Source organism: Aotus nancymaae, unplaced genomic scaffold (genome assembly GCF_030222135.1).
Source record: "Aotus nancymaae isolate 86718 unplaced genomic scaffold, 86718_ANA_hifiasm-v0.15.2.pri h1tg000043l, whole genome shotgun sequence".
In the NCBI taxonomy this organism is placed as follows: Eukaryota; Metazoa; Chordata; class Mammalia; order Primates; family Aotidae; genus Aotus; species Aotus nancymaae.
The window spans coordinates 9672910-9689362 of record NW_026988457.1 but is presented as its reverse complement, the minus strand read 5'-3'; positions in this window follow the sequence as shown (position 1 = coordinate 9689362).

The window sequence follows — 16453 nt, the reverse complement described above, 5'->3', positions numbered from 1 at the left end:
TGTAACAAAGGGTGCTGCTGAGCACATCTTCTCACCTCTTCATTGCAGCTCATTCCAATCTTGGTTCACATATTCAGCACTCATATAGTGGATTTCACCATATTAATTTGAAGTTTTCCATTTTTTAAGTCAATGTGATTATTCACTATAAGATTTTAATTCCCTAGAGCAAGACTGCAATTTCTCTTTCCCTGGTATTTTTTACATTGCATGAAGCAAACACAAATGCTGTGAGAGTCAGAATGCTACAGCTATCACCAAAGATTTAAATCCTTAGAGTCTCTTTTCAGTGAAGACGATCAAAATATCCTACTCTTCATAAGGAACTTGGAAGTGCAAATCTCTCATTCTTAATCTTAGGGGCTGCTCAAACCACTGGCATGTTCTGGACATCCTATTCTGCTGTGGTCTGAAACTTCCTAGTTAGTTTGAGGATAACAGATGGAAGAATCACAGTAAAGAACTGTATAGCATTCCTATACACCAATAACAGACAAACAGAGAATCAAATTATGAGTGAATTCCCATTTACAGTTGCTACAAAGAGAATAAAATACCTAGGAATATAATTTACAAGGGATGTGAAGGACCTTTTCAAGAACTTCAAACCACTGCTCAAGGAAATAAGAGAGGACACAAACAAATGGAAAAACAGTCCACGCTCATGGATAGGAAGAATCAATATCACAAAAATGGCCATACTGCCTAAAGTAATTTATAGATTCAATGTTATCCCCATCAAGCTACTGTTGACTTTCTTCACAGAATTGGAAAAAACTACTTTAAATTTCATAAGGAACCAACAAAGAGTCTGTACAGCCAAAACAATTCTAAGCAAAAAGATCATACCTTGAGGCATCACACTACCTGACTTTGAACTATACTATAAGGCTACAGTAACCAAAACAACAAGGTACTGGTACCAAAACAAATATATAGGTCAATGGAACAGAACAGAGACCTCAGAAATAACACTACACATCTACAACCATCTGATCTTTGAAAAACCTGACAAAAATAAGCAATGGGGAAAGAATTTCCTATTTAATAAATGGTGTTGGAAAAACTGGGTACCCATATGCAGAAAGCTGAAACTGGATCCCTTTCTCACACCTTATATGAAAATTAACTCAAGATGGATTAATGACATAAATGTAAGACCTAAAACCCTAGAAGAAAACCTAGGCAATACCATTCAGGACATAGGCCTGGACAAAGACTTCATAACTAAAACACCAAAAGTAATGGCAATAAAAGCCAAAATAAACAAATGGGATCTAATTAAACTAAGGAACTTCTACACAGCAAAAGAAACTAGTAGAAGTGAATGGGCAACATACAGAACAGGAGAAAAATTTTGTAATCTATCTATCTGACAAAGGGCTAATATCCAGAATCTACAAAGAACCTAAACAAATTTACACAAAAAAACCAAACCCTTCAAAAAGTGGGCAAAGGATATGAACAGACACTTCTCAGAAAAAGACATTTATGCAGCCAACAAACATATGAAAAAATGCTTATCATCACTGGTCATAAGAGAAATGCAAATCAAAACCACATTGAGATACCACCTCACGCCAGTTAGAATGGTGATCATTAAAAAGTCAGGAAACAACAGATGCTGGAAAGGATGTGGAGAAATATGAATGTTTTTACACTGTTGGTGGGAGTGTAAATTAGCTCAACCATTGTGGAAGATAATGTGGTGATTCCTCAAAAATCTAGAACTAGAAATACCATTTGACCCTGCAATCCCATTACTGGGTATATACCCAAAGGATTATAAATTATTCTGCTATAAAGACACAACCACACGGATGTTTATTGTGACACGGTTCACAATATCAAAGACTGGGAACCAATCCAAATGCCCATCAACGATAGACTGAATAAAGAAAATGTGGCACATATACACCATGGAATACTATGCAGTCATAAAAAAGGATGAGTTCATGTCCTTTGCAGGGACATGGATGAAGCTGGAAATCATCTTTCTCAGCAAACTAACACAAGAACAGAAAATCAAACACCACATGTTCTCACTTATAAGTGGGAGTCGAACAGTGAGAATACATGGACACAGGGAGGGAAACATCACACACCAAGGCCTGTCAGGGGGTGGGGGTTAGGGGTGGGCTAACATTAGGAGAAATACCTAACATAGATGATGGGGTGATGGTTGCAGCAAACCACCATGGCACATGTATACCTGTGTAACAAACTGGCACATTCTGCACATGTACCCCAGAACTTAAAGTATAAAAAACAAACAAAAAGAACTGTGAACAATGCAAAGAAGGGAACAGCACTAGGAGAGATGCAGTGGGGGTATGCCCCAGTTATTTGAACCAAGAACTGCAAATTAGAACCTTTAAAGGAAAAAGCAAGGGAGATTAAGAAAGAAACATAATTTCTTAAGTACACACATACCACTAGACAAGTCATTGAAATTTCATCATAAGACCATGGATTTCCATAAAAGGAAAGCATGTTAGGTTCACCTTTTCAATTTAAGTAACCGTTTTCTCCCTCTGAAGTTTAAGCATGTTGCAGGAGGTTGTTCTTTATCTCTTTGTTTTAGTGAAAATAAAACACTCCTTGGATCATATTCTTATTTTTATCTAAAGTTTTATATATCTAACTTATCTTATCTCCTGTGGTCAAAGATATTTTTTCCTTCAAATTCCCAGGCTTCTTCCCAGAGCTTTCTAATGCATCACAGACTCCTGCTTAATTTTTCTCAAGTCTGGAAAATCTTTCTCTTCCCTTCCTTGCTCATCATAGAATTAATTGAAATGTTATTTCACTATTTCTAGTAAGCTGATTAGGAGAAATTGAAATTAGGTCAAACTGGGTTAGAAGAAAGGAATAAAATATCACAGCTACATTTATAATCTCTAACTTTAACTTGTGATGTTTGAGAAAATGTTTTAGTAGTATCCGTCTTGGAGTTCCAAGCAGTGGGTGGGCTATAGGCATTTTTGCATACCCTAAAAGTCAGGAATAAATTTTCTGTATGCTTAGACTGATGCCATTATAAAAGATTCTCCCATTTGTCATCTTTCCACAAGAATATTTACGTATACTCAAGTCAGTGCTAATGGATATGTTTTATATTATTGAATTTTCCCTCTCTTCAACTTCTGCTTGCAACATCCTGTACACAGAATATTGCTTTGCCACATGTAATTCCGTAGACATCTGGCTGACAGATGGAGAATACTGCCAAGATTGTCTTTCATCCTTACCTAAATTTTAATTTACTGAGAACCAACTCTACATTGGGCAGTGGTGTCAGGCCTTTCAGAATATTAGTAAGATATGGTCTTTACTCTTAAGGTAATTAAATTTTTTTTAAAATTAATTTTAAATTTTTTTCCTCAAGTTATTGGTGTGCAGGTGGTATTTGGTTACATGAGTAAGTTCTTTAGTGGCAATTTGTGAGATTTTGGTGCACCCATCACCCAAGCAGTATATACTGCAACATATTTGTAGTCTGTTATCCCTTGCCCCCTCCCACTCTTCACCCCTAGTCCCTAAATCTATTGTATCATTCTCATGTCTTTGTGACCTCATAGCTTAGCTCTCACATCTCTGAGAGAACATATGATGTTTGCTTTTCCATTTCTGAGTTACATCACTTAAAATAATAGTCTGCAATCTCATCCAGGTCACTGCAAATGCTGTTAATTCATTCCTTTGTACAGCTGCATAGTATTTCATCATGTGTGTGTATATATATATATGCTTTTATATATGGAATATATATATATAACTGTGAGATATATACACACACACACATAGATAGATAGATAGATAGATAGATAGATAGATAGATAGATACATACATACATAGATAACAACAGTTTATTTATCCACTCATTGATTGATGGGCATTTGGGCTGGTTTCATGATTTTGTTAATTGTGCTGCTATAAACATGTGTGTGCAAGCATCTTTAGCAAATAATGGCTTCTTTTTCTGTGGGTGGATACCCAGCAGTGGGACTGCTGGATCAAATGGTAGTTCTACTTTTAGTTCTTTAAGGAATCTCCACACTGTTTTCCATAGTGGCTGTACTAGTTTACATTCCCATCAGCCGTGTAGAAGTGTTCCCTGTTCACCACATCCACGTCAACATCTACTGTTTTTTTGTTTGTTTTTTGTTTATTATTATTATGGCCATTCTTGGGGGAGTAAGGTGGTATCACATTGTGGTTTTGATTTGTTTCCCTGATCGTTAGTGATGTTGAGCATGTTTTCATATGTTTGTTGGCCATCTGTGTATCTTCTTTTGAGAATTGTCTATTCATGTCCTTAGCCCACTTTGTGATGGGATTGTTTGTTTTTTTCTTACTGATTTGTTTGAGTTTGTTGTAAATTCTAGATATTAATCCATTGTTAGATGTACAGACTGTGAAGATTTTCTCCCACCCTGTTTACTCTGCTGACTGTTCCATAAACTAAAGAGCTATGCAAAAGCTCTTTAGTTTAATTAGGTCCCAGCTATTTGTCTTTGTTTTTATTGCATTTGCTTTTGGGTTCTGGTCATGAAATCCTTGCTTAAACCAATGTCTAGAAGGGTTTTTCCAATGTTATCATCTAGAATTTTTATAGTTTCAGGTCTTAAGTTTAGGTCCTTAATCCATCTTGATTTGATTTTTGTATAAAATGAGAGATAAGCATCCAGTTTATTCTCCTACATACGGCTAGCCAATTATCCCAGCACCATTTGTTGAAAAAAATGTCCTTTCCCCACTTTATGTTTTTGTTTGCTTTGTCAAAGATCAGTGGGCTGTAGGTATTTGGGTTTATGTCTGGGTTATCTATAATTTTCCATTGGTCTATGCATCTGTTTTTATACCAATATCACGCTGCTTTGGTGACTGACTATGGCCATATAGCATAGTTTGAAATCAGGTAGAGTGATGCCTCCAAAGTTGTTCTTCTTGCTTAGTCTTGCTTTGGGTATGTGGGTTTTTTAGTTCCATATGAATTATAGAATTGTTTTTACTATTTCTATAAAGAATGATGGTAGTAATCTGTTGGGGACTGCATTGAATTTGTAGATTGCTTTCGGCAGTATGATCATTTTCAGAATATTGATTCTGCCCATCTATGAGCATGGGATGTGTTTTATAGGTCCTATGTAACTTATGCTTTAATGAGGTTCTGTTTTGATGTGATTCCAGGATTTTTTTCAAAATTTAGAGCTCCTTTTAGCAGTTCTTGTAATGCTGGTTTGGTAAAGGTGAATTCTGTCAGCATTTGTGTCTGAAAATGATTATATCTTTTCTTCACATATGATACTTAGCTTCCCTGGATATAAAATTCTTGGCTAGTAAATGTTTTGTTTGAGAAGGCTGAAGACAGGGCTCTAATCCTTTTTAGCTTGTAGGGTTTCTGCTGAGAAATCTGCTGTTAATCTGATAGGCTCTCCTTTATAGGTTACCTAGCTTCTGTCTCACAGCTTTTAAGATTCTTTCCTTTGTCTTAACTTTGAATAACCTGATGACAATGTGCCTAGGTGAAGATCTTTTTGCAATGAATTTCCCAGATGTTCATTGTGCTTCTTGTATTTGGATGTCTAAGTCTCTTGCAAGGCCAGGGAAGTTTGCTTGATTATTCTCCCAGATATGTTTTCCAGGACTTTAGAATTCTCTTCTTCCTCAGGTATAATGAATATTCTTTAGTCAGGTCATTTATCATAATTCCAAACTTCTTGGAGATTTTGTTTATATTTTCTTATTCTTTTTTCTTGGTCTTTGTTGGATTGGGTTAATTGAAGACCTTGTCTTTGAGTTCTGAATTTCTTTCTTCTACTTGTTCAATTCTGTTTGCTGACACTTTCAGAGTATTTCACATTTCTAAAAGTGTGTCCAAAGTTTCCAGAATTTTTTATTTTTTTTCAGCTGTCTAGTTCCATGAATATTTCTCCCTTCACTTCTTGTATCATTGTTTTTTAATTTCCTTGCACTGGGCTTCGCCTTTCTCTGGTCCCTCCCTGATTAGCTAAATAACAAACCTCCTGAATTCTCTTTCAGATAAATCAGGGATTTCTTCTTGGTTTGGATCCATTGCTGGTAAACCAGTGTGATTTGGTGTGTGTGTGTGTTGGCAGGGGCGGTGGAGGGGGGGCATTGAAGAGCTTTGTTTTGTTATATTACCAGGGTTGGTTTTCTGGTTCCTTCTCATTCGGGTAGGCTCTGTCAGAGGGGAAGTTTAGGGCTGAAAGCTGTTCAGATTCTTTTGTCCCACAAGGTGCTCCCTTGATGTAGTACTCTCCCTCTTTTCCTATGAATGTGGCTTCCTGTGAGCCGAACTGCAGTGACTGTTGTCTCTCTTTGGGGTCTAGCCTCCCAGCGAGTCTACCTGGCTCCAGGCTGGTACTGAGGCTTGTCTGTACAGAGTCCTGTGATATGAATCATCTATGGGTCTCTCAGCCATGAATATCAGCACCTGTTCTGGTGGAGGTGGCAGATGGTGCAATGGACTCCATGAGGGTCCTTAGCTTTGGTGGTTTAATGCTCTATTTTTGTGCTGGTTAACTTCCTGTTAGGAAGTGGCACTTTCCAGAAAGCATCAGCTGTAGTAGTGTGGAGAGGGATTGGTGGTGGGTGGGGCCCTAGAACTCCCAAGATTATATGCCCTTTGTCTTCCACTACCAAGGTGGGTAGGGAAGGACCATCAGGTAGAGGCCAGGCTAGGTGTATCTGAGCTCAGGCTCTCCTTGGACTGGACTTGCTGCAGCTGCTGTGGGGAATAGGGGAGAGATTCCCAGGTCACTAAAGTTGTGTACCTGGGAGAATTATGGCTGCCTCTGCTGAGTCATGCAGGTTGTCAGGGAAGTAGGGAAAAGCTGGCAGTCACAGGCCTCACTCAGCTCCCACGCAAACTGGAAGAGCCAGTCTCACTCCCATAGTGCCCCCCCGACACACAGCCCCAAGTCTGTTTCCAGGCAGAGGGCAAGAGGGGATTGAAAACCAGGAGGCTTCTTGCCCCATTCAAATTGTTACAAAGTTGAGCTAGAGCATTCCTTCTCCCTGTGGCATTTTACCCCCTGCTCCTCTGGCCACTCTCCTGATGGATCCCTTTGGTGCCAGGCAAGAATGCGATGCTTGGGGACCCAGCAAGCTCCCAGGGCTTTTCTGCTGCTTCCGTTTCCCCCATATTTCTCTTGGCTCTAACCTGACTCAGCACCAGGTAAAGTCGGAAACTTCTCCTCTAAACAGACGTTCAGCTTCTCCAGTGGGAATATGTATTCAGGAGAACTCATTCCCACAGTTGGGGCATTCACAGTATTTGGGGTGTCTCCTTGGTCCTACAGGAGCAGTCTGCTTCCTTCAGAGGGTCTGTGGGTCTCTTGGGATTGCTGGTTTGTTCTTGCAGTTGATCTGGAGCTCAGGTGATCCACCTGCATTGACCTCTGAAAGTCAAGATGATTAAATTTATATCAGGGAAGAGAAAACTGTACTGCAAAACAGAATCCTTTATATGAAGTTGAAATTTGGTAAAGAAAGTAAGCCTTTATGGATTCTAAAATCAATGCAAAATTTTGTATATAAAAATGAGAGAATGGAGGGAATAACAAAAAAATTAAAATAAAAAGATAGACATCAGTGATTTAGTTGCATGAGGCTGTGAGTCCTCTGCTCCATGTGCTAAAATGACGTATAAAAGAAACAGCTGGAAACAATTCTTCCCACGACTTCCAGCTGCCACATGCGAACTGTGTCAAATGTCCAAATATGAAGAAATCACACCAAATGGAAAAGGATATGAGAAATAATACACAAGACAACATTTCCATGCCTCAGCATTCTTTCTTGGGAAAAATTTAGATTAGGTAAACATGTCTGGAAAACAAGGTATATGGAGAAGCATTTCCATATCATTAAAAGCTATTTTATTTTCATGAGTATTAACAGAAACTAAACTATTTAAATACTACCTCTTCAGATCTTGGTAATCACATCTTTTTAAAGTTAAAAAAAAAAGAAAAGGCCAGTGGGCTGGAAATTTAATCCTTGTCTATCCCTCTTCAGACTCTATGGTTCCTTTGGTGTTCATTTCAAAGGAAAATTTACCCTGATCACTTTTCAAAATGGTAACATTCATTAAAGAAGTTACTTCTTAATGTCCCAGAACAAATCAGACTCTTGAGCCAAAAATATAGATATATGTGCTCATAACATTTGATTAAAGTTTTACAAACTTAAATATAAGTAGGCGTACAAAACTTTAAAATAAAGATACCCCAAAATAGGATAAAGTATTTGTGTGCATGTAAATGAAGTAATTAAAATGCAAAATAAAGAGGAAGAAGCCATTCTGAAATTATGTTAGTGTTAACGTCATTTATATCATCTGGAATTATGTTATTTTCAACATATTCTTAATTAGTTGGTGAATGTAAAGCAAGTTTTATATTTAAAATTGGTGTATTTTGGAATATTTCTGTTTCTAAATAAAGTATAGTTACCTTCCAAAAAATAAAAAAACCTGTGTACACCATAAGTTTTATTGATTACCACTTTTTATAAGTGCCCAGATTTCAGAAATTAACATAAAAGTGGCAACAATAATAATAGATACTGCTTACTTTTTAAGCATTTACTATGAGCTAAATATACTGCTCATTTAAGGATCTTGATAATCTTTTGATGAAGTTAGTGTATTTTATACATAGGAAAACTTTAAGTTGCTAAAAATCATATCCAGTAAATAACAGACCCAAAATTAAGAACCAGGTCTCTGATTTGCTACTCTTAAGCAATCTACTTAAAGTAAACATAGATTTCGTCCTTTCTGTCCTTTTAAAAATTCTCGTAGAATCAATCAGGTATTTTAATTTATTTGTTAAGTATGAATTGCATTTATTTACTTAGAGTAAGAAAAACAAGTCATGAAATCATTGCAATACCAATGTTTGGTAAGGCATACTCTAGAATTTTTTTTTTAACTTTAAGTTCTGGGATACATGTGCAGAATGTGCAAGTTTGGTACATAGGTACACATGTGTGATGGTGGTTTGCCACACCTATCAACCTGTCATCTAGGTTTTAAGCCCTGCATGCATTAGATATTTGTCCTAATGCTCTCCCTCCCCTTGCCTCCCACTCCCTGACAAGCCCCAGTGTGTGTTGTTCCCTTCCTTGTGTCCATGTGTTCTCATTGTTCAACTACCACGTAAGAGTGAGAACATATGGTGTTCGGTTTTCTGTTCCTGTGTTAGTTTGCTCAGAATGATGCCTTACAACTTCATCCATGTCCCTGCAAAAGACATGATCTCACTCTTTTTTATGGCTGCATAGTATTCCAAGGTGTATATGTGCCACATTTTCTTTATCCAGTCTATCGTTGATGGGCATTTGGGTTGACTCCAAGTCTTTCTATTGTAAACAGTGCTGCAATAAACATACATGTGCATGTGTCTTTACAGTAGGATGATTTATAATCCTTTGGGTATATACCCAGTAATACCCAGTAATGGGATTGCTAAGTCAAATGGTATTTCTCGTTCTAGATTCTTGAGGAATCACCACACTATCTTCCACAATGGTTGAACTAATTTACACTCCCACCAACAGTATAAAGCATTCCTATTTCTCCATAGCCTCTATTGTTTACTGACTTTTTAATAATCACCATTCTGACTGGCTTGAGATGGTATCTCACTGTGGTTTTGACTTGCATTTCTCTAAGGACCAGTGATGATGAGCTTTTTTTCATATGTTTGTTGGCCACATAAATATCTTCTTTTGAGAAGTGTCTGTTCATATCCTTTGCTCATTTTTTGATGAGGTTGTTTATTTATTTATTTAGTAAGTAAATTTGTTTTTCTTTGTAGATTCTGGATATTATACCTTTGTCAGTTGGATAGACTGCAAAATTCTGTAGGTTGCCTGTGCACTCTGATGCTAGTCTCTTTTGCTGTGTAAAAACTCATTAGTTTAATTAAAGCCCATTTGTCAATTTTGGCTTTTGTTGCAATTTTTTTTTGTATCAGGCTGGCTAACATTACTGACAGTAATATCAAAGTTTTCAGGTTTTGATAAATCAGTTTTGCACTAATAAAATATATTTTTCAAAAATTAATTGTGCATTGAGTTTTTGCAATTTTGTTCCATCAATTCTAATATAATTTTTGAAAATTTGGATTTAACTAATTTTAAAGAATCAGAGGAAATTTAAGAAATTATAAAAGAAAATTTTAACATGTCTACATCATTGGAAACATTTTATTAAAAATGAAGAATAAAAACTTGACATTATCCCTTATCTATCCCTAAATATACTAAGATAAAAACATAAGGTGTTACTATATATAAATTTTTATTATTATTATTTTAGTTGGACCTCCAGTGATGGGAAGTACTCCTGATTCTTTTTTATGATGTTTAATTACTGAAAAGTCAAGTGTTAATGAGAATTTTATCTATATTAACATGTCTCTAACTTTAGGTAGAAGATAATTTGGACTTTGAGAGTGAAAATTGGATTCACAATGAATAGAACTTTTTCTGCATGTTCAATGTCTGACTATAACATACCATAGGAATGAGAGAAAAAATGACTAACCATTAACAGCACTTTTGTTCTTAATAAATAAATAGCAAACTCCCTGAAAAGAATTTCATCAGAATGTTTGTTTTATGCAGTTTTCACATGTTCATTAGCTAACAGGTAAAAAATGCTTGAAACTATACACATTAAAATTTATATTTTTATTCAGTAGACAGACTAACCTAGATATGAAGCTCTTTTGTTAGTCATTTCCCGCTCTCAAAGATGTGGACGATATTTTGAAATTTAACTATCAAAATTTTCTGGAAAAATGTGTGATTCACAGAGGAATTTTCTTAAATCATAATTTTCTTACATACTTTAAAATGAAAAAAAAAAAAACAATCAATTCAACAACCCTGTTTTGTTTCAAGCTAAATCAAACTAGTGTAATCGATAGTAGAGAAAATCAACATTAAATATAGCTTCTTTTTCCAAAGTGATAGCAAGAGAAAAGGGAATACTATGATAAATTATAAGGCAATAACAAAGCTATTCAAACATTTTTCAGATGCTTTGAAAATGTGTGCTAGATACTCCACTTAAAATATAGGGAAAATAAGTCTTTTCTCTCTTGGCTGTAATAGCTGTGTCTACACAGTAGAAAGTAGGGATGTGATTTGTTCTAATGCTATAGAAATCCAAAAGAAATAATTCAGATACAAGATTAGATATGAAGTAATTAGATATACATCTAACAAAATGTACACATGACTTGTATACTGAGAACTACAATGCTGATGAAAGAAATTAAAGAAGACACAAATAAATGGTAAAGATATATGATGTTCATAGAGTGAAAGGCTCAACATAGTAAAGATGACAATCAACCCCAAATTGATATCAGGGTTTGATGTAATTTTCAAACATTTTTTTCAAAATTCTCACAAGATTTTTTGTATATATATTACTTTTGTTCAAAAGTAATGAAATATATATATATGTGATTATTCTAAAATTTATATGGACAGATATAGAAATGGGAATACCTGAATAGTTCTGACAAAAGGAAGAATTAAGGGAAGATATTAGTCTACCCAATTTGAAGAGTTATTACATAGCTATAGTAATCAAGGATGTGTGGTGTTGGTGGGATAATTGACATGTAGATCAATGCAGTAAAATAGAGAACCTAGAAATAGATCCACAAAAATATGCCCTGCTGAATTTTGACAAATGTTCTAAAGTAATTAAATAAATAAAAATAACCTTTTCAATAAATGGCACTAAAATAATTGGACATCCAGAGGGAAAAAAGTGAACCTCAATCTAAACCTCATACTTTATACAAAATTAACTCAAGATTAATTACAAAACTACATGTAAAGTATAAAACTATGGAACTTCTGAGGAAAATCTTCTGAAAACATCTTCTGAATTTAGGAGTAGATGAGAAGTTATTAGACTGGACAACACAGCCCAATCCACAAGAATATGAAAAATTGCTAAACTGGTCTTTACAAAATTGAAAACTTTTGCTCTAAGAATGGGCCTGTTGGGAGGATGAAAAGATAAGATACAGACAGAGAAAATATTTACTAACCATGTATCTGACAAAAGACTATTATCTAAAATATGTAAAAGTCTCCCAGAACTCAAAAATGAAAAAAAATCAGTCCAATTAGAAAATGGGCAAAAGACATTAAGAGACATTTCATTCACTAAAGAAGATACACAGATTAAAAAAAATAAACAGTCAATAGCTGTCCAGGGAGTAGACTGTTGGTTACCAGGATCTGGAGGATGAGGGGCTGGGCAAGGCTGGGGAGATGTTAAAGAACACAGAGTTTCAGTTAGACAGGAAGATAAGTACAAAATGCCTATTGTATAACACATTTCTACAGTTAAAAACAATGTATTACATTCTTAAAAACTGCTGAGAGTAGATTTTAGGTATTTTCATCACAAAAACTGACAAGAATGTGAGATAATATATTAATTAGGTTAATTAGATTAATTAAACTATTCTAAAATGTATGCCTATTTCAAAACATCACGTAGACAATAAATATATATAATTTTATTCTCAATTGAAAAATGAATAAATGAAAGAACCAGAACATAAAACAATAAAAGATGTTTGACACTATTGGCCATTAGGGAAATGCAAATTAAAACTGCAGTGAGGTATCACTACACACCTAAGAGAATGACTAACATTAAAAAAAGAAAAACAATGAAACATCAAACTCTGGCAAGATGGCAGAGAAACTGGATTTCTCATACATTGCTGGTAGGATATAGAATGATAAAGCTGCTCTGGAAACTCATTTGGTCGTTGCTTTAAAAATTTAGTGTGCAACTATCATATGATCCAAAACTTGACATTCTGATTATCCCAAAGAAATGAACATGTATATTTACACCAAAACCTGTACATAAATGTTCATAGCAACTTTATTGATAATAGTGAAAAACTATAAATAATCTAATCCTTCAACAGAGAATGTTTAAACAAATTTGGTACATCCATACCATAGAATACTACACAGCAATAAAAAGAAACAAACTGTTGATACATGCAACATTTCAAATGGATCTCCAGGGAATTTGCTGAGTGAAATAGAAAATGGAAGTGGTTGCAGTTTGCAATGGTTATAATTGAGAAAATTATACAAGTCAAAAACAAATTAGTAGTTGCCAAGGTTTAAAGATGGGGTAGACAGGGATAGAGGTAGAGGAGAAAAGTGGATGTGGTTATAAGAGGACAACATGAGGGATCCTTGTGAAAACTGTTATGTATCTTGATAAATCTATGTCAATATACTGGTTGTGAAACTGTACTCTGTATACATGCTAACATTGGGAGAAAATGAGATCTTTCTGTATTTTTCTTACAACTGCATGAGAATCCACAATTATCTCAAAATTAAAAGTTTAAATAAAAGCAAGTAAATCAATTAAGTTTGATTATAAAAACAAGACCATAAATTTGGAAATTTAAAACAAATGTACTTCTAAGTAACATATGCATCAAAAAAGAACTCATAGTGAAAATTAGAAAATATATTAATAATAAGAAAAATGCTAATCATCAATACTTGGCATGCAAATAGAGATGTAATTAGAGTGAAAATTATAATTTTAAACTCTTATGTTGCTAATAAATTCTGGAGATCTTATGTGTGATAGCATGACTGTAATTATTAATACTGTATTTTATTCTTGAAATTTGCTAAAAGAGTAGATTGTAAATACTCTCATCACACACATACACAAAAACTATGTGAAGTGATGGATATGTTAATTAGTTTAATTATTTCACTATATATACCTATATCAAAACATCATGTACACTTTAAATATATATAAGAGAATTCCATTGTCAAATGGAAACAGTAGCCTGGGGCAGTGCCTCATACCTGTAATCCCAGCACTTTGGAAGGCCGAGGTGGGCAGATCACCTGAGGCCATGAGTTCAAGACCAGCCTTGCCAACATGGCAAAATCCAATCTTTACTAAAAACACAAAAATAGTTGGGTGTGGTGGCACACACCTGTAGTCCCAGCTACTGGGGAGACTGAGGAACAAGAATCAGTTGAACCAGGAAGCAGAGGTTGCAGTGAGCCAAGACTGTGCCACTGCGCTCCAGCTTGGGTGACAGAGGGAGACCCAAAACAACAACAGAAAGGAAAGAGCATATATAAGACTAGGTGCAAGCAGACTCAGAAATCACTAGTAAACTCCAGAAGCAGGGAGCTCACATTTTCATAGTACCTATTCACCACTTTTTAATCTGTTTCTCAAGATCCCTCTATGGCCTCCAGGAAAGCTCCCCAAGTCAAGTTTAAAAACATAGAGTGTCTTGGTTTGCTATAGATTTGTATGGTATGTTGACACCAGGCAAAAATGTATGGCCACCACATTACAGCCCACTATGGTGCCACCCCCAAAAGACAGTGATGAGGGAAAATTCCACCATGTGATTGTCCACTTTGTGTGAAATGAAAGATTGTCTTTCCTTTCACAAGACAATGGACCAATCCTGTTTCAGGGTCTTCAAAGACTTGAAAATAACCAGATTAAAATATTGGTGATACAAGGTATATAGTGTACCTTTCCAATACATGCAGATAAAACATCCTTATGTCCATTGCAAAGGAGATTCTGCATTACAATGAAAAGATGACTCATATGATGAACCATGCTATGGAAGCTTCTTCTGCTCGATGAGCCTGTGTAAAGAGGCTTTGGTAGCAGAGATTGAGTTATGCCTCATCTTAGCGATGTGGACTTTGTGTTGTCAAAGCTGATCTGGCTACTACTACTGCTTTGTGCTCAATTTGCCAAGGAACAGAGGCCAATGCTGAGTCACTATTCCTTCAGGGGGACAGCTGGTCATCTGGTGACAGTTTGATGTTGGTTCACTTCTGTTATACCACAAACAGCAATATGTCCTCATAGAAGCACACAAATGTTTTGGCAACAGATTTTCTTTTCTTTCCTGTTGTTTTCTGTCAGCTTGACCATCTGTGAATATACCAGATGTCTTACTCATTTTTCACAGTTATTCCATATGATGAGAACATCTGAACAAAGGCTTAGAGTGAAGGATAAGAGACAATGGACTCAAGCTCATTGAATTTACTAGTTTTACCACCAGTTCCATCTCACGGAAGATTTCAGGTTTATTGATCCTAACTGCACATCAGAAATTTGGCTGGGAGGAAAAAGAAAAGACTATATCAGAAACCCAGGGGATTTGCTTGGCACCCCTTAGTACTCCCTTCATCAATAGTCATAGTTAAAGAAAAACTGAAACAACACAAGGAATAGAGGATCGGCAAGCACTGAAATCTGACATAAATGGGGCAGAACATTATGTAAATAACTCTGAAATGCCAAGGTGTTGGCTGATATTAAGGGGAACATGGTGATGGAAAAGGGAAGTATAAGTCTCAATTTAGATCTCACAAACAGCTATAGAAGCAAGTATAGAACAACTGTGTGTTCTACCATTTAACCATTTGATTTTTTTTTTCTCTTCCTGTCTTCCTCTGCCAATCCATATGCTGGAGTATGTAGCATTTCGGATCTCAAGTTGGAGTGCACTGGAATATATCCGTGCTGGCATCACCCAGTGAAATTACCGTAACAGTTAAGACTGTGTCCCCTGTCTTCTAAATATCTGCTAGCAGGCACTCAATATACATTTACTCTCCAAGTTTAGGTATCCCTACTCTCTTTCCTCTCCTTTCAGGCCACAGTGTAGTAACGGTTCTTGCTCTTATAATCCCTGTAGTAATACCTCCCTCGTCAGTTTCCCTATGTTCATATCTTTATAAATGGTGCCCCTATTAAGTTGCCCTAAGAGATCCGATTTAAATGGACATGTCTTTTCTGCCAGAACCGCGATTGGTTAAAAATAACATGGTTTATATCTGAAATCAAATGAGTTTCTTAACATTTCATCTTTTATTAGAATAAGCCATGTGGCACTGACACAACTGGACAAATATATGTCTCCTCTACAAGGGCAGGTTCCTTGTTCCATGGCACAGAGCAGACCCATGCACTTGTCCTGTATTCTTCCTGTTTCCAAGAAAAAAGTAGCTCAGAAAGAACTGCACAGGACATGCTCAGATACCTCTAATCTTAATAGTAGAATAATTCATTTGGAGGAAGGAATAAAAAAAAAAGATGTAGGCAAGAGACTAAAAGTTTCGACTCTAGGGACAACTCATTGCATGGAAAAATGAAACCGGAGAAGTGGAGACTTTCCCCTAATAAGCCAAGTATGCAAGAAATCATATGAAACAATAAGAAAAAGATAACACGAAACAAAACTTGCCCAAGGATATGAGGAGGCAGTTCACAGAAGAGGAAATTCAAATTGTCAGTTATGTAATTCCTAGTTCAAAATGCTAATTCACTTTTCCATTTAT